Here is a 19,742-nt window from a genome sequence, read left to right as displayed (position 1 = left end):
TTTCTCGAAAAGTCAGTGTTTATCGAGATATTTTGAATATTTGTCGAATCCACCACATATTTGTATATGGTTAAGTACGATTATAGACACCTGTTAATAATCTGAAAATTTATTTATCATTTACATTTTTAGGTATATTTTGAAAAAGAAGCTATATCTCGATAAGAGGTGACTTATCAAAAAAAGACTAGGAGGCAAAAAAGTTTTAAAAACACTGTGTTTAACTAATGGTACCACAATAATAGTTTAATTGGAACGTACACAAACATTTGGGGGGTTTAAAGAAACTAAACCCCCATCAAATTTTTACGTAAATACATTGAAAAAGAAGCCGCATCTCGATAAAAACTGGCTTATCGAAAAAACACTAGGAGGCAAAAAAGTTTTAAAAACGTTGTGTTTAACTAATGGTACCACAATAATGAATTAATTGGAACGTATACAAAAGTTTGGGGGGGTTTAAGGGAACAAAATCCCCATAATTTTTTTATGGGGTGGATAAATTTCACTATAATTTTGTTTTAAGATGTTCCTGCCATAAGAATGATACATGTCCATTTTCAATAAAAAATCTCTAATAGTTTTCGATATATTGAAAAAAATCTATTTTCATTTTGTAACTTCAAAGGGCTGTAACTTTTTTTTATGAGCACATTTATACTAGGGTAAGTTAGGTTCAATCGAACTATTTTTGACCCAAGAATGTCTGGTATAATTTATGACCAATCTTTTCGGGACACCCTATATGACTTATCGAATTACCGAATATGAACCATCCTTTATATTTGGGAACGCAAACTGGTACACAATATTTGAAACTACAACATAATAAGTATTCACAGACAAGAAATTAAATGCACCTTCTTTGAAATCATTAAAAAATCTCAAGTCAGCATTGGTACAACGGAAAGAAGCCTGGTACAAAAATATTCGATGGCAAAATTTAAGAAATATGATAAGGAAGCAGGTCAATAACCTCGTACAAAGATAAGAGCTAATATCCAGAAGGTTAGTTTTGCATGTATGAATGAAACCGGACATAGCTCAATAGAATGTAAAATAATAGCATGCAGAGAAAGGATCATCATCAGAAACGTTTTGAAGCAATCGATTTGAAATGCTAATTACACAGGTTTACAAAAAAAAATTTTTGGACTATTTGATAAAACTAGGGGATATGACTAGGGGATTTTTGGGGTCGCTGATCACGAATCCGGGGTCCGCTGACCTCTATCACGTTAGGTAAAGGTCAAATCAAGATAAATCGACAATGGCTCTGAAAAAGTATATTAGGGGTTTTATGGGGTCGCTGATCACGAATTCGGTGTCCGCTGACCTATCTCACGTCTAGCACAAGGTCATTTCAAGGTCAAATCAATATAAATTGACACAATCGCTCTGAAAAAGTATATTAGGGGTTTTTGGGGTCACTGATCACAAAACTGGGGTCCGTTGAGCTCTACCACGTCAGGCAAAGGTCATTTCAAGGTCATATCAGTTTTGTGGACTTGTCCTGATTTGACCTTGAAATGACCTTTATTTGACGTGCTAGAGCACACCGTACCCCAGTATTATGATCAGCGACCCCAAAAACCCCCTAATATACTTTTTCAGAGCGATTGTGCCGATTTATCTTGATTTTACCTTGAGCTAGACGTGAGAGAGGTCAGAGGATCCCGGATTCGTGATCAGCGACCCCAACAACCCCCTAGTTATATGGTTTCGTTAAATAGTCCAAAATTTATTTTTTTTTGTAAACCTGTGTCGTGTGTTATTCATTATAAATGGAAACAGGCTAACAGGAAAGGTGTTACATTAAATAAATTAATTTATTGTTCTATAAAATTATTCTTTGCATTGCATTGAATACTTTTAAAATGTCTGATTTTTAAATATAGACTGCAAAAGCAAAAATTAACAATAGGTATCTTAAAACTTTTTAAGGAGAAACACTCAGGTATATTTAATTATTATATATTTATGTTCAATAATAAAAAGCTACTTTTCAACTATTGTTTGTAGTTCTTAACAATAATGTCATTGCTAAATTTGGGAGATATTTTTTTCCAAAGAAGTCAAGATCATTATTTACTTCATGTCGTATTTTTATGAAGATATTTTTGTTGTGTATAATTTATCTTCCTTGACAGCTGACAGTGTAATGAGGTTTGTCAATTATTATTAATTTAGATTTTAACATTTTAACACTCGGTATAATAGGAAAACCAAGTTATTGCATAAATAAATTAAAGTTTTTTTTAGATTTGCTCCATGTTTTTCACAAAATAATGTTTGACAAATGTACCTAAAACCATACACATACTTAACACAGAATTTATAAGAAATCTTAAGTTTGGATTGGCGTGGTTTAAACATTTGAGTATTTGAATGGTATGCACATCAACCGAACTATTCAGAGCAGCAGTATCTAAGATCAGAATAGCCGTGATGACTGCCAACCTCCGTCGCGGAGATATCACGTAAAGAAGAAGAAGCGTTGAGAATAAATTAGATCTCTTTTTAGTGTAACTCTTTTTGTAATTTATAAAATACGCTATAGAGAATAGAATATTAGAGTTGTATATTTTTTAAATACAAATGAAATGGTCAAACATAAATTGAAAAGCACACTCTTATGTACATTTTAAAGTGACAAAAGCAGGAATAAGATGCAGACCGATACTATAAACATAATCACTTAAGAACTCGTGTCAAAAGAAGAAAACTACACCTTATTAGCATATTCACACAATGCTTCAAATACGTATCACCCTGTATATGAACTATTTGCTGATAATTTATTTTGTTGATTCACACTACTTTCGATAGATTTTGAAGAGAAAAAGTAATGGACAACAAGTCACTAGGAATGATACAAAAAATATACAATGAGTACAACACTGACGTAATTAGTAATAATTCAACCTTAAATAAGTTTACCTACAGTAAATGGAGGTTTAAGACAGGGAGGAGCACTTCCAATACTATTTCTAATCTTTATAGACGAAATTCTTAAGAAATGACAACAGAGATGTAACCAGGATGATAAGGGGGAAGGTTCAGGAGCGTCATTTGGAATTTTGATAGGGGGGCAAGCATTATATATAAATTTATATGCAAACATAATACAAAATTGATCTATTTTTTGTAAATTTCAGTCATTTTCAGGGTCAGGGAAGGGCAAATGCCCCCCCCCCCCCGATCCTATCAAATGACGCCCTTGTGAAGGTTACATAACTACTTGATGGTCTCTGCGGGGTATGGAATAGTAATGGTGTTAAGCGTATAGAGCTCAGAGTACATCCAAACGGGGGGGGGGTTATTACCCCCAAAACCCCCCTGGTTACGCCTATGGACAACAAGAAGTATAAAGCTGATTGTAGGGTAAATCAGCAGAGTAGAAATCTCCGAAGAAGTATTTTGCTGACGATTTGGTGCTAATTTTAAAAACTGAAAAAAACTTCAGAAAAATTTGGAAATATGGAAAGAAGTAGTCAGAGGAACAGGATCTCTAGAAGCAGAAATCAATAGCAAAGTAGAGAAAACACTTCCACTGTATCATACAGTATCAAGCAATAGGGCTTTTCAACGATTCTCATTGGTTTCGAGCTTCTATCGTGTTGTATAATCTGTGTATAATATCAATATACGACATATGACAGAAGCTCGAAACAAATGAGTATCGTTGAAAAACCCTATACATATACATATAAAATGTTGAAATTTTATATTTTTTATTTGGTAATTTTATTTGGTCAAACACAAATTGAAAATCACACAGATAACAAAGACCGATATTATAAACATAAACACTCTGGAACTGGTGTCAAAATACGAGAACTACACCTATTATCATATTCAAACCGATCTTCAAATACAAATCACCCTGTAGATGCAAATGAACTATGTGCTGACAATTTATTTTGTTGATTTACACTACGTATGCTTGTCACTTCGATATTTGACGTTAATGCGTGAAGAAGAAAGCGACTGACCCTCGTAAAGTTGCAACAAGCATTCGGCGACAGCGTATCAAACGGTGGAAAATACACAATATTGTTATCGCACCGGACGCATAAGAGCAAAGCACATGACATGACGTCGACGGTTTGTTATTCAAAATACGCACAAAATAGGCCATCCACAAGAAGTACCGCGTAACCTTCGTTTAACCTTTGCTAATAGAACGAGTTTAAAATAGTATAGTATGCTGCCGTAGGCGTAGAAGAAACCCAAACTTACAGAACTACTGATAATAATAATACCTCGTGGTTGAGAGTGTGTGTGTCTCGATGATGTCGCAACAAGCAAAACCTCGTCGGCAGGGACGTCCAAGTGTATCGTCGATGCGCGTCTGTGTCTTGGCGCAGACCAGGAGGAACTCGATGAGATTAAACTAGAGAAACAGAAACACACACGTTTTACTGGCCCAAAGGCCTCGAGTATACTGCAGAGTGCAGAAATCGCTGGCTGGCTCTCTGCCTCCTCTGCCTCGCCAGTGTTGGCCGCCGCCTGTAGCGTCTTCGGCTGCGTCAGCACTCCCAACCTCTGGCATCGTCGGCCATCGCGTTGCTACCGGGAATAGGCCCAGAAAGTAGGCAGCTGACGGCTGATCCTGTAATGGTAATCGATGGACGACGAGGAGGGTAGACTTCGATGGATAACAACGCTTCTTGGCGGCCTCGTTCTACTGCTACGACGCTTTTCTACGGATTCACTCGCTCTGGATTTGATCGATAGTCTTTTAAAAGGTTCTCTCTTTTATCACACAAACAGTGACATTGTCCATACGTTCCTCAGATCTTATTTCTGTTAAAAACATACAAATCTTTTCCTTTAGACATCTTTTATGGGATATTCAACTACATATTTCGAAATATAAATTTTACGCTTAGACATCGTTAAATTTCAATTAAAAAACACATAAATTATGTTTCCCAAATTGTTTGCAGTATTTTTTATGAATAGCATTTCCACTTGCCTAATTATACAGGGTAATTCATTAAGATCGTTCAATCTCTGAGTTGTAGATTCTTGATTTATTAAGTAAGAACCTTGCCTCAGCTTGCTATGAAATAAGATCTGTTTCGAAGGAAATCAATTTAGCATCTTCCATACGTATTTTCATTTGTTCGAGTCTCATCTTCGATATGGTCTTCTTTTTTTGGGACTCTAGTAAATATCTAGAACTACCCAATTTGATAATATTTTTAAATTACAAGAAAGTTTTTAGAGAAGAGGAAAAACTGCTTCCATATAATTACACTCCTGAGATTTACTTGCGCGTCTACAATTTGCTCGATTTTTACAAGATAAACAAAATATTAAATTGATTGATGATGCAACATTTCCCAGATGAGGAATATTTAATTGGAAAAATAATCATTTGTGGGATTCTGAATATCCTCATCCTCACTCAAGAGAGTAACCCATTTTCAGCACCACTTTAAGGTTAATTTATAGTATGGTATAATATGTGACTGCTGAATAGGCCCTTTTGAACATTTTCACGAATTACTAGAGGATATAACTACTATTGTCTTAAGACAAAACATGTGGTTTTCTGTATGACGGGGCACCACCACATTGTTCTTTAAAAGTTCGTCAATACTTAAATCAACAGTTTTCGCATCGATGGATTGGTCGTGGAAGTGAAGTTGCTTGGCCACCAAAAAGTCCTGATTTCGGTCCATTATATTTTTAATTTGGTCGCAAGTGGTATACAACCCTCTGGTATACAACGAGTTTAAAAGAGCATAATAGCATGTAGCCTTAGGCGTAGCAGAAACCCAAACTTGCAGAACTACTGATAATAATAATACCTACGTCGTGGTTGAGAGTGAATGTATGTCTCGTTAATGTCGCAACAAGCAAAACCTCGTCGGCAGCGACGTCCAAGTATATCGTCGATGCCCGTCTGTGTCTTGGCGCAGACCAGGAGGAACTCGATGAGATCAAACTAGAGAAACAGAAACACACACGTTTTACTGGCCCAAAGGCCTCGAGTATACTGCAGACCTGCAGAGTGCAGAAATCGCTGGCTGGCTCTCTGCCTCGTCTGCCTCGCCAGTGTTGGCCGCCGCCTGTAGCGTCTTCGACTGCGTCAGCACTCCCAACCCCTGGCATCGTCGGCCATCGTGTTGCTACCGGGAATAGGCCCAGAAAGTAGGCAGCTGACGGCTGATCCTGTAATGGTAATCGATGGACGACGAGGAGGGTAGACTTCGATGGATAACAACGCTTCTTGGCGGCCTCGTTCTACTGCTACGACGCTTTTCTACGGAGTCACTAGCTCTGGCTCTGGATTTGATCGATAGTCTTTTAAAAGGTTCTCTCTTTTATCACACAAACAGTGACATTGTCCACACGTTCCTCAGATCATATTTCTGTTCAAAACATACAAATCTTTTCCTTCAGACAACTTTTATGGGATATACATCTACATTCTACATATTTCGAAATAAAAATTTTACGCTTAGACATCGTTAAATTTCAATTAAAAAACACATAAATTATGTTTCCCAAATTGTTTGCAGTATTTTTATGAGAAGCATTTCCAGTTGTCCAGTTGCCTAATTATACAGGGTCATTCATTAAGAACGTTCAATCTCTGAGTTGTAGATTCTCTATTTGTTAAGTAAGAAACTAGCCTCAGCTTGCTATGCAATAAAATCTGTTTCGAAGGAAATCAATTTAGCCTCTTCCATACATATTATTCTTTGTTTGAGTCTCATCTTGGATATGGTCTTCCTTTTTGGGGCTTTAGTACCTAGAACTGCCCAATCTGATATTATTTTTAAATTACAAAAAAGTAATTTATTGTTATTGTTATAACATTATAATATTGATAATCAAATTCTCTGTTTTTAGAATATTGAAGAGGGAAAAACTGCATCCATATCATTACATTCCTGTCCAGAATTTATTACCTCAGGGTTTACCTGCGCGTCTACAATTTGCTAAATGTTTGCAAGATAAACAAAATATTAACCTACATTTTCTGGAAACAATTTCTTTTTACTGATGATGCAACATTTACCAGACAAGGAATAATTAATTGAAAAAATAATCATTTGTGAGATTCTGAAAATCCTCATGCTAAGAGAGAAACCCAATTTCAGCACGACTTTAAGGTTAACATGTGGTGTGGTGTAACATGTGACTACTTAATAGGTCCTTTGGAACTGCCAACTGCTTAAATGGACCTTTATATTTACATTTTCTTCGAGAACATTTACACGAATTACTAGACGATAAAACTCCTACCTTAAGACAAAACATGTAGTTTTCGCACGACGGGGCACCACCACGTTACTCTTTAGAAGTTCTTCAATACTTAAATCAACAGTTTTCACATCGATGGATTGGTCGTGGAAGTGAGTTTGGATGGCCACCAAAAAGTCCTGATTTCAGTCATTTGGACTTTTTAATTTGATCGCAAGTGAACCCAACCTCTGGTATACAGCGAGTTTAAAATAGTGTAGTATGTAGCTGTAGGCGTAAAAGAAACCCAAACTTACAGAACTACTGATAATTAAAATACCTCGTGGTTCAGAGTGGGTGTGTGTCTCGATGATGTCGCAAGAGGAAAAACCTCGTCGGTAGGGACGACCAAGAAGTGTATCGTCGATGCGCGTCTGTGTCTTGGCGCAGACCAGGAGGAACTCGATGAGATCAAACTAGAGAAACAGAAACACGCACGTTTTACTGGCCCAAAGGCCTCGAGTATACTGCAGAAATTGGTGGCTGTATCTCTGCCTCCTCTGCCTCGCCAGTGTTGGCCACCGCCTGTAGCGTCTTCGGCTGCGTCAGCACTCCCAACCTCTGGTATCGTCGGTCATCGCGTTGCTACCGGGAATAGGCCCAGAAAGTAGGCAGCTGACGGCTGATCCTGTAATCGATGGACGACGAGGAGGGTAGACTTCGATGGATAACAATGCTTCTTGGCGGCCTCGTTCTACTGCTACGACGCTTTTCTACGGATTTACTCGCTCTGGATTTGATCGATAGTCTTTTAAAAGGTTCTCTCTTTTATCACACAAACAGTGACATTGTCCATACGTTCCTAGATCTTATTTCTGTTAAAAACACACAAATCTTTTCCTTCAGATATCTTTTATGGGCATTTTTTACATCTACATTATGTTATTTCCCAAATTGTTTGCAGTTTTTTTATGAAAAGCATTTGCACTTGCCTAATTATACAGGGTGATTCATTAAGAACGTTCAGTGTCTTAGTTGTAGATTCTCGATTTGACGATTTGTTAAGTAAGAAACTTGCCTCAGCTTGCTTTGCAATAAGATCTATTTTGAAGGAAATCAATCTGTACTAAATTTACAATCAAGATGCAGTAGAAATAAACAAACCAAGACACGTTAAATGCTACTAGGAGCACTTACGAACCTTAATTTACAATGTATAAACTTTGGAAATGATGATTTGGGATTTACAACGTATATACATTGTAAATTATGATTCGGGAGTGCTCCTAGTAGCATTTAACGTGTCTTGGTTTGTTTATTTCTACTGCATGTTGATTATAAATTTAGTATAGCATCTTCCATACATATTTTTCTTTGTTCGAGTCTCATCTTCGATATGGTCTTCCTTTTTTAGGCTCTAGTACCTAGAACTTCCCAATCTGATATTATTTTTTTTAGAATATTGAAGAGTAAAAAACTGCATCCATATCATTACACTCCTATTCAGAATTTACTACATCAGGATTTACCTGCGTGTCTACAATTTGCTCAATTTTAGCCACATAAACAAAATATCAACCTAGATTTTCTGGATACATTTCTTTTTACTGATGATACAACATTTATCAGACAAGGAATAATCAATTGGAAAAATAATCATTTTTGAGATTCTGAAAATACTCATGCTAAGAGAGAAACCCATTTTCAGCACGACTTCATTTGGTGTGGTCTAACATGAACATGTGACTACTGAATAGGTCCTTTGGAACTGCTAACCAATTTAAATGGACCTCTGTACTTAGATTTTCTTTAAGAACATTTACACGAATTACTAGAGGATATAAACTCCCACCCTAAGACAAAACATGTGGTTTTTGCAAGACGGGCACCACGATGGATTGTTCGTGGACGTGAGTTTCCTTTACTACGACGCTTTTCTACGGCTTCTCCAAAGGGATCCCATTTCACTGAATCGAAAGCCTTTGTGTAATCTACGAAACAGAGCAGCATTGATATATTGTGTTCCTTCGCTTTCTCTATTACCTTTCTGGTGTTCAATATCTGTTCAAGCGCTCCTTTTTCTGGTACGAATCCGTATTGTTCTTCGGCAATCTCTGGAAGTAGAAGACTGCGGCTTATCCAAAAGGATCCCATTTCACTGATTCGAAAGCCTTTGTGTAATCTAAGAAACAGAGCAGCTTTGATAATATATATTGTGTCTCATAGCTTTTTCTATTACCTATCTGGTGTTCTAGATTTCTTGGACTGCAAAAGTCTCAAACGAAGAAGTGTTAAGACGAATTGGACTTGGCAGGAAGCTTATGAACGCAATTAAAATAAGAAAAACATCGTATCTGGGCCACATACTTCGTAACGATAAATACTCTCTGCTACACGTCATCATGCAAGGAAGAGTAGATGGGAAAAAAGGCTTGCGAAGAAAGAAGAAACCTTGGCTGAGGAATATCAGAGATTGGACTAGCCTCAGTGTTGAACAGATATTTCACTTTGCAAAAGACAGAGAAGCGTTTAAAAAAGTGATTGCCAAACTTCGTCAGAAGACGGCTCAAGAAGAAGAAGATCTGATGTTCAATATCTGTTCACGCACTCTTTTTTCTGGTACGAATCCGTATTGTTCTTCGGCAATCTCTGGAAGTAAAAGGTTCTTTAGCCGTTCATTGATTACACAGGCCAACAAAAAAAATTTTTTATAAAACTTTCTTACAAGCTTATGTGAATCCTACGTATTTTTTGGCGCTAAAAAAGAATCTGAAATTAGATTTTACGTATCACCCACAGTTTTTTCACAATATGACATTGGACATTTAAATACATTTAAATTATACATTATTAGAATAAAACCTTTTATCTAATTCTTATTTTGTAATAGTATAGGTATATGCAATAATTTCAGGAGTATTTTCTTTTGTATTTTCTTTCTCTTTTTTATTTAAAACTTTTGAAGTAGCATTTTCTTCTATGCGAGGCACTCTGTTGTTCCCGATGAAGTGACCAACAGTAATTACCCATCACATTATTGTTCCAACGTCCCTGGTATCGTTTCTCCATCACCTTAATATCCTAGTGGAATCGTTCGCCTAGTTCTTCACTAACCTCACCCAGATTTTCAGGGAAAAAATCAAGATGGTAGTGCAAAAGGTGGAATTTGAGGCTCATTTGACATCCCAAATCTTAAATCTTATCTAATATTTTAAAAAACTTATCTAATAAATTGGCTACTATAAGGTCGTAGTTAGAGTCTTTCACATTACCTACAGTAGGAAAAATGAAAGAATACCCATGAACGAACGTATAAAACACGCTGTATTTTCCTGTCACCGTGTCACACATAAAATTGGCCAGCGCAAGTACATGTAATAATTATTATTACATGTACTTGCGCTGGGCAATTTTCTTTGTGACATAATGACAGGAAAATACAGCGTGTTTTATATGTTCGTTTATGGGTATTCTTTCATTTTTCCGACTGTAAAAACTTGGTTACAACTTATTTGAATGCAATACAAGCTTCTTTTTCCTTAGTAGTCATCTTGGTTTCAAAGGTAATTATGCAATTTTAAATGTTAAATTGTGAAATAATGGTGGGTGATACAGCATTTTTAATGCGCTTTTCGGACTCAGCACACTAAAATACATAAGATAGAGGTAATCTTATCAAAAAAGTTTTTTCATCGTTGGCCTGTGTTATTGTAGTGTGTAGCAGGATTTTGAATGCATAGAGGAAGAGCAATAGTTGTGTAATTGCTGTATATTATTAAGAAATAAACCCATAAATATGTAGAAAAGAAATTTATTCCCAAAGATCAAAATTACGTTGAATTCTCAGCAGTTTCTCGAATTACTTTGTAAAGTTAAAACCCGCAGGAGGAAAATACGAAACCTTAAATAAACATAAATATAACGTGCTGTGTATAACCCAACCGTCAATCCCTTCTCACTTTTCACCCGAAGATGTCCTTCGTCCTTTTATAAATAATTCTTCTTCAGTATCGATCATTCTAAGAATTAAGACAGTGATTCCGTGGAACCTTATTCGGTCGCGACCATCTGCTTCGAGCTCGATATAGCAAAACAAAACACAACCGGTCTACACGGCACTCTGACACAGTGCCTCGGGGTAGGCCATTTTGTGTGATATATCAAGATTACTGAATAATCGTACGCACACACGCTGGCTCTACTGCTTGTTACGACAGTTGTACTGTTATTTGTTGTATATCAATGAGATTCTCTTTCGTTGGGGACTTTCGGTTTTACTCCGGGGGGTCAATACCTCATAAATGTTTAAATCTGAATGGAGCTTTGCACAAAACTTAATTCTTTTTGCATACGTAACACACTTATATCATTTTCTATCTTATATTTAGATGCTACCTTATTTGTTATTAAAATTATTTTATTTATTTTTATTAAATTTATATAGTTTATTATTATGAAATAACAATACATGTGGTTTCTATTAGGCCACGAACAAATGGCCATCTACAGTGCCTTAAAACTCTATAAAAATAGTTGAAAAGTCTATTAACAAAAAAATGCAACTACTGTAAACCTTCATTGCATGACTGAGAAGATAAAAATTGACAGAAATGTGGGGCAGGGAGATACTTTGTCGCCAAACTATTACAGAGAATATCAAACTATCATATTATAGAAAAAGAAATAGCTGACGAAAGACGAAATATAAAAACGCAAATAGGTATATTAGGGAAATTTATTGGACCTAAGGCACAAATACTAAATGGATCAAAATAATTGGAGATTATGGAATTATAAACGACCGAGAGGACAACCACAACTTAGGAGGTCAGATAACATAAAACAACATGATGGACCGAAATGGATGCAAAAAGCCTGTGATAAAGAAAGAAAGGGGAAAGACAGGGTAGGCAATGTCCCAAGGCAGATATTCTTGACTGAATAGATACGTAGAATCTCCCCAAGTAGTTTTTTTTGTTTGTATTCTACGTAAATGTCTAATTTTGGTGCTTTTTTGTTAATATTATCACTTAATCGCAATTTAATAATTTGATGTTTGATTTGATTTATATGTATATGTGTTACTTGTTATCAGTTATCCGTTCAACTGGTTTTCTGCGGAATTTTTCGTTGAATAAATTGTCAAAATATTTTTCCAACGCTTTTTGACATACTTTTCATGAATTTACATATATTTTAGTATTTAGGTGCCGTATACATCCAATCTGATTAAAATCTTTTGCTGTCCTTTCTCTATGTCTCGCTATCTTTTATTATAATATCACTCTCTTTAGTACCAAGTTGATCGTATAGAGTTTTTTACGCTTCTGCTTGCTTTAGCTTTTATCACTGCTACTTTCGCTCTTTTTACGTTAGAGGTCTGTATTCGACTCATTTTCTTGCAGCTCTTTTCTTGAACTTTGTTTGACCACCATCAAGTTTTTTACTCTCAGATTTCGTTCCTGAGTTTTTCCTAAGTGTTTTAATTGCGGTATCTCTAATAATACTAGACATATTTGTCCAAATTGTATAAGGACTTTCTTTCAATATCTTTTTTCTTTTAGTTTTCTTTTATCTGTTTCATATGGTCTATAGACTATAGTATTGATTTGATATTTCTATTTGTATTCCTACCAACACACTTGTTATTTGTTGATCTAAAGAAAGCTTACAACACGGCTCTCTCGAAAAATCTCTTTCATATGTTGAAGAAAATAGGCCTTAATGGAATATATGTTCGATATGTTGCTAATATTTATAAAATTTCGAAGAGTGCTGCCAAACAAGGAAGTGACATATCAGAAACATTCTCAGTAACAAAAGTGCTCAAACAGGGGTCCTGTGTGTCTCCAACCATATTTAAAATATGAATGGCAATAGAGATGAATAAATTTGTCAATAATTGACAACCTTGTTTTTTGCAGACGACCAGGAGGTACTAGCGGATGATGAAGAGTATATGAACTATATGTTTAGAAAATTAAAAAGAGAGTATGAAAAATGGAGACTTAATATCCATGACTAGCTAGACACTGGTAGAGCTGATTTTCTGGGTCAGAATGTTGGCAGCTTTCACATCGAGATATGTATACAGAAAATAGAGGCAACGTAAATGGAGTTTCTTAAAAGAGCGTGCCGAGTATCCAGGATCGACCATATTAGAAATGAAAATGTGGCGTAACACAAACAGAATATAACGAAAGTACCCGATTACATTTCTTTTCAATTCAATCTCCACCATTGGTCTATATGTGTTTTGAAGTATTCACCTCTCATAAGGACCGCTTATGCCAGCTTAAACTGAAATGAAACACGTGAGAAGAGGAGGTTGTCAGTAACTACTACTACTACATTGTTTGATTTGCTTGTCTGGATAATGATCAGAAGAAATGCGTTCAATGTGCTTCCCCGTTTAGGATTTTGTCCTCTTCAGGGTTTGTGGTGAATGTTTAGAGTTGGCAGCAAAAGCAAACAGTCCGAAAAACACACTGGGGCAAGCGCCGTGTCCTGGTGTTCTTGGATCCTTGGTTATGCCGGACGGTGGTGTCCAGAAGGCTAAGAAGTCAACAGAGAAGAAAGTTTGATGGATTGTTGTTGGTTCCATAGACATTTACGTGTACTGTCCGTGCTTTGCTCTCGACCAGTCTCCCTAGAAACCATTGTACAACGACAGGCGAACCTGCGTCCCTCGTCGGCGGTCAGGAGGTGGCTTTGAGCGCAGCGTGGACAGTGAGCGTTCGAGTGGAGAAAATAGTTGCGGCTATTTTCTTGGGACGAACAGGTATAATTGTGCAATGAAGTTGGGAAACCGCAAAAAACCAACTTCTCCCTGTTCGGGGTAGGGAAGAGGAAATGTTAGAGGTGGGTACGGTAGGCTAACGGGGTAGCCTCAAGGATGTTTTCGTACTCCACCGGGAGTTCGTCAATGCATGTTTGCATTAGAGCGGACGGTACATGAATCTTTTTGCGTTTGGGCTTTCGGTGGAGTACGTGGCCGGAAGATGAACAGGAACATTTGAGAGATTCTTGGGTGTCGGAAGGGGGGCCGTTGATTACTTTGATTGTGAAGTTCCTGTTCAGAGAGTTTATTCTCTCGGTGATTTTGGGGGTGTTCGAGATGTTATGGATTTCGTTTGAGGGATATCGCCAGTGCTCATAGTTACATCTACGCAAGACTCTACGCTCTGTCCTCAACAACCTCTCTTGTTTTTGTCTTGAGCAAAGAGAGTAGATACATGACTTGTACTCCATGACGGGTCGAATAAAGGTCTTGTAAGTGTGAATGAGAGTCTTCTTGTGTGTCTTCCCAATTTTTCCAGAGAGAGCGTTGAGAAGTCTGGCCCTGTTCCTTACCCTATCTAAAGTTGCCTTTAGATCTGCGTCCCAGTTGAGAGTCCTGGTAAACAGTACTCCCAAATAGTTCACAGTCGGGCTAACGACAAGCCTTTCTCCCAACAGACTCAGAGGATATTGGTCGTCTTCATTGCGAATGATTCTATTTGACACAGAAGGGGCGCGAAACACAATTGTTGTTGTTTTGTTCGCGTTCAGCGTGACTCTCCACTTACAACACCATTCGCCGACGCCGTCCAACAGAGCCTGGGCTCTTCTGAAGAGGAGTCTTGGGTTGTATCGAGAGGTAGTTGAGAGCAGAGTCGTGTCGTCTGCATAGAGAAACAGCCGAGTACCTGGGATATTTTGGTTAGTGATGTCGCTGTTGTAGATGATGTACAACAGCGGCGCTAGGACTGAACCCTGGGGAACTCCAGCTTGTGGAGTGAAGGGGGTGGACTTTTGATCGCCTATTTTAACTCTGACAGTACGGTTGTGAAGGTAGGAGTGTACAATCCTGGTAAATTGCAATGGTAGCCCGATGTTCAGAAGTTTCCGAACAAGCCCGTCGTGCCAGACCTGGTCGAAAGCCTTCTGCACATCCAGAAATGTGGCTATGGCGAATGAACCATCGCTGATGGCCTGAGTAACTTTGGTGGTGAAATCTATTAATGCATGTTTTGTAGATTTACCTGACTGGAATCCATATTGGAATTTTGGAATGATATTGTGATTTTCGAGAAAGTCATTGAGCCTCTCTTTTAGGATTAGCTCAAGGACTTTACCCAGAGTATTGATTAGTGAGATTGGTCTATAGGATTCCACGTCGGTTGGGGGTTTGCCTTTTTTCAAAAGCATGATGGTGTTGGCCACTTACCAAGGAGTAGGAAAGTGGCTGTTTTTGAGACATGCATTGAATATTTTAGTTAGAAGAGGAATGATACTCTCTGGAAGTTTTTTGAGGCACCTTCGGTTGATGCCATCAGGTCCGGGAGCGCTGTTTTTGCCGATTTGGCAAAAGCTCTCCGTTTCCCTGTCTGTGAGGGGGTCCATGATAGGATCATAGACTGGAATGTAGTGGTTGAGAGTAACATTTACAATGTATTCTGTGTTGAATTTAAATATGCGATCAAAGTTCGGGTTATCTGGCGTTTGAAAATTGTTTTGAAGCGAATTTCTGAATGCTTCGGCTTTCCCTTCTGGGGAGGTTGTCAGTAAGGTAAGAAATGCCTTATATATATGACGCCTCTCCACCCCCATTGAAAAAAATAACATATAATTATAAAATATAATTAAAGTAGTATTATACTACTACAACTATATAACTATATAGCTCCAACCGCTAATAACCAGTTTAGCTGATGCAGCTAATTTCAAACAAAAAAATCTGAGGAAAAGAAGTTGAAGCATTTCTGATATCAATAAAAAAGTGAATATATTTTTTACGAATAAGGTAAGGACACAAAAAGGAAAAAGCACTAAATATTGGGAAAAAGTAAAGATAAGGAAAAACAAACTCGCTAATCACTGCAGTATGTACTCAAATCTAAAACTACCAAAGGTCAAAAAGTGAAAAATAACAGCAGAAAATGGGAATAAATACTGAAATTTGTAGCTCATACAAAACGTGTATAGACCTCATTATTATTGTAGTCACATAAGCCTTCTACTCTACTTTGATTATGTAATGTAAACAATGATTCTATGTATTTACATAAAAGAGATACTCTTGTAGAATTAATGAGCAAAAACGGAAAAAACCGTGTTTTTATTTATACTAAACGACATATTATGTCAATTAACTAAATAAAATCGTACTAAACTTAATTGATGATGAAACCTGACTGTCGAACTCTAGGTCAGGGCTATACAGTTACTTATAGGTCTTCCCAAGAAAAATGGCGTTGGAAATCAATACCGCTTAGTGAACTAATAGACCTAAGTGGCAGAAAAACTAGAAGATACAAGTGGTATCAATAAGGATGATTAGGGGCGTGAACAACCAATATAAGTATTGAAAAGAACGAGAAATAATCCAAATGAATGATTGATGAAAACAATCGTTGGTGAAAATTCAATTTATGAAAACAATAAAGATTATTGCTGCGTAAAATTTTGATTGAACGCGACAACTAAATAATAAGAAGTGTGGGATGATGAATCAGTGTTTTATTATTCAATGGGTTTTTTTTTTCTTGTTCATAAACTAACAACTGTTGGGAACTAATGCAGTCGTCTTTATTCAAAAATATTTATATTTAAAACAATACTTCATCGAGGGGTATCGTCTATAGAACTTTAATTCTCTTCTCTTAATGAGTTTCCACAGCCTTGAGAGGGGCCCTTTCATATAGGTTTTTACTTTTTGAATTCCAGACACTGCAACCTTGTTAGACCGTCACACTAACACCAGACACGCAAAGTGGTTTCCTCTTCTTCTAGAGAGAACCGACAAGTCCTCTTCCGTAAAACCCTCTACGACTCAATTACTCAATTGTTTAGAGCTCCTACAGCGTCCAATCTGCAGCCCAACTTTCGAGATTTGGTGGTGGTCAGTACCTCTCGGTTCTTCTTCATTTTTCTGAGGATCACAGTCATTTGTGACTCGGTCAGTCACATCTCAAATACCTCAAATCATCTTCTACACATATCTTCGTTTAAGGTCCACGATTTAATACCATAAAAAAGGACAGAAAAGATGTAGCATGGCAGCATTCTTACTTTTATACCAAGAGAGAGGTTGTGATTCTTGAAGAAGGCCCCCATGCGCGCTTTTATCTCCTGCTTGTTGCAGGATTCCATTCTATAATTTATCTATTCATTCTTCATTTACTATGGTGCCGGGGAGTTGTAGCGCATCACCCTTTCTCCTAGAGTTTGGTTGGCGTAGAGTGGACCTTCTGATATAATTTTCTTTCTAATTATCCTGAGTTTCTTTACTTTACGTTTATGTTGAGTACATATTTTTAACTGTAATACTAGTCCAGGGCGGATCTGTTTTGAGATGGACGTTGAGAGGTGACTCAAATTTTTTGCAGAAATTGCTTGAACATAAATCAAATAATAATATTTGAGTTATCCTCCCTCTCAAAAAGGTCCGGAACATTGTTTAAATAATCAAAATGTCAAAAATTGAAGGAAAAATTCGATTTTTTCCTTCGTTTTTGGATTATAACTTTAAAAGTATTCATTTCCGAGAAAAGTTGTGCTGACATAAAAGTTGCGTATTTAAATTTCCTACAATGTAAAATTGGTTAAAAATTTAAAAAATAGTCACCCTAGTTGCAAAATAGCAATAATTGCGAAAAAACCATACAAAAACAAGTATTCGCATTTTACGCTTTTCAACCATTTATGCTATACTTAGGACCTTCATATTTCACTCAGAAAAACTTTATGATACAGTAAAATAATACTGTAAATTTCTTTAAGATCGGTTTAATAGATTTTGCAAAATAAATTTTGCAATCCAGCTTTCGCAAAAAAAATTCATTTTTTCAAAATGTTACAGGACTGAAAATAAAGCAGATAGCAAGTTAAAATTTTTTTTGCTTATAGAAGTATACTGTACCTTTCATATGCAATTTTCAAAATTAAAATCGATTAATTACCACGGCGTCAGAAAATTTTTGAAATAAACAATAATTTTTGGTGCTACGCGCAGGACAGCAGTGTTCGATTCACACAAGTTGATTTCCACCAAAATTTCTTCCAATCTTTATCTAATATATTATTTTCTTACTCTATATTTTGTTGTATTTTAATATTTTAATTCCACAAAAATCAAACTAATTTTTTTATTGTTTGTGAAATATTGTTTAAACAATTGCATATGTTTAAAAATAATAAACTTTTATTATTTAAGTTAAAATATATGAACAAAGAAAGTTTTTGCTAATAAAATTGTTATTTCAAAAAATAGAGTATGTGTTTTTATTTTGCAATAAACAAATTTATTTATTTATATCGAAATGTAATAAAAATTAAAATGTATCAATCATTATCAAAGGTCATTGGAATGCCCAATCAGAGCAAACTATCCGCTGTCCTGAGCGTAGCACCAATAATTAATATTTATTTAAAAAAATTCCTGACGCCGTGATGTTAATCGATTTTAATGTTGCAAAATTGCGAATGAAAGGTACAGTACACTTCTATATGCAAAAAAAAATTTCAACTTGCTATCTGCTTTATTTTCAGTCCGGTAACATTTTGCAAAAATGAATAATTTTTACGAAAGCTGGATTTCAAATTTTATTTTGCAAAATTTATTTAGCCGATCTTAATAAAATTTACAGTGTTATTTTATTATGTCATAAGGTTTTTCTGGGTCAAATATGAAGGTCGAAAGTAGAGCATAAATGGTTGAAAAACGTAAAATGCGAATACTTGTTTTTGTATGGTTTTTTTCGAAATTATTGCTATTTTGCAACAAGGGTGACCATTTTTTAAATTTTTAACCAATTCTATATTGTAGTAAATTTAATTACGCAACTTTTATGTCAGTACAACTTTTCTCGGAAATGAATACTTTTAAAGTTATAATCAAAAAACCAAGAAAAAAATTGAATTTTTCCTTAATTTTTTGATATTTTGATTATTTAAACAATGTTCCGGACCTTTTTGAGAGGGAGGATAACTCAAATATTATTATTTGATTTATTTTCAAGCAATTTCTGCAAAAAAATTTGAGTCACCTCTCAACGTCCAAATGTACTAATATTTTTACAGATGCGCCCTGGTCTATACGTGATTTTGTTCATAAGGACTTCTAGGTAGGTATTCTAGATTTTCCGCAAATACTATCGTGTCATCTGAATATCTGATGTTGTTGAGCCAGCACCCGTTTAGTAGCATGCCTTTTGCAATTTCGTGCAAAGCTTTGATAAATATTCTTTCAGAGAAGAGATTGAAGATTAGAGGAGACGAAATACAGCCTTGCCTCACTCCACGCATGATTTTCACATATTCGGTGTGTTCACCTTTAACTCTGAGATTTGCAGTAAATGTTTCTAATTATTTTCAGATCTTGGTTGTTAATTTCTGCTTCTTGCAGTATTTGCATCATCTTAGCGTGGTGTACTCGATCAAACGCCTTTTCGTAATCCACTAGACATGCGTATACGTCGCAATCGAGGTCTCTGCATCTCTGGAATAAGACGTATACTGAGCACAAAGCATCTCTCGTACCAACAGGATATATGAAC

At 36.2% G+C, this 19,742-nt stretch overlaps 1 protein-coding gene across 3 annotated transcripts in view; it reads right to left on the bottom strand.

Moving 5' to 3' along the window:
• Positions 1-19,742, bottom strand: part of LOC114328000 (zinc finger protein 91) — a 448,200-nt gene that overhangs the window by 304,693 nt on the left and 123,765 nt on the right. The window contains exon 1 of one of the 3 annotated variants that reach the window (XM_050656366.1): positions 4,266-4,462. The exons of the other annotated variants lie outside the window; for them this stretch is intronic. The gene's annotated coding sequence lies outside the window, so the exon portion shown is untranslated. Of the gene's footprint in view, positions 1-4,265; positions 4,463-19,742 lie in introns of those variants that run through there. 3 annotated transcript variants of the gene reach the window in all.

The sequence above is a fragment of the Diabrotica virgifera genome, chromosome 7, assembly GCF_917563875.1.
Source record: "Diabrotica virgifera virgifera chromosome 7, PGI_DIABVI_V3a".
Taxonomy (NCBI): Eukaryota; Metazoa; Arthropoda; class Insecta; order Coleoptera; family Chrysomelidae; genus Diabrotica; species Diabrotica virgifera.
This window is presented reverse-complemented; position numbering and strand designations above follow the sequence as displayed.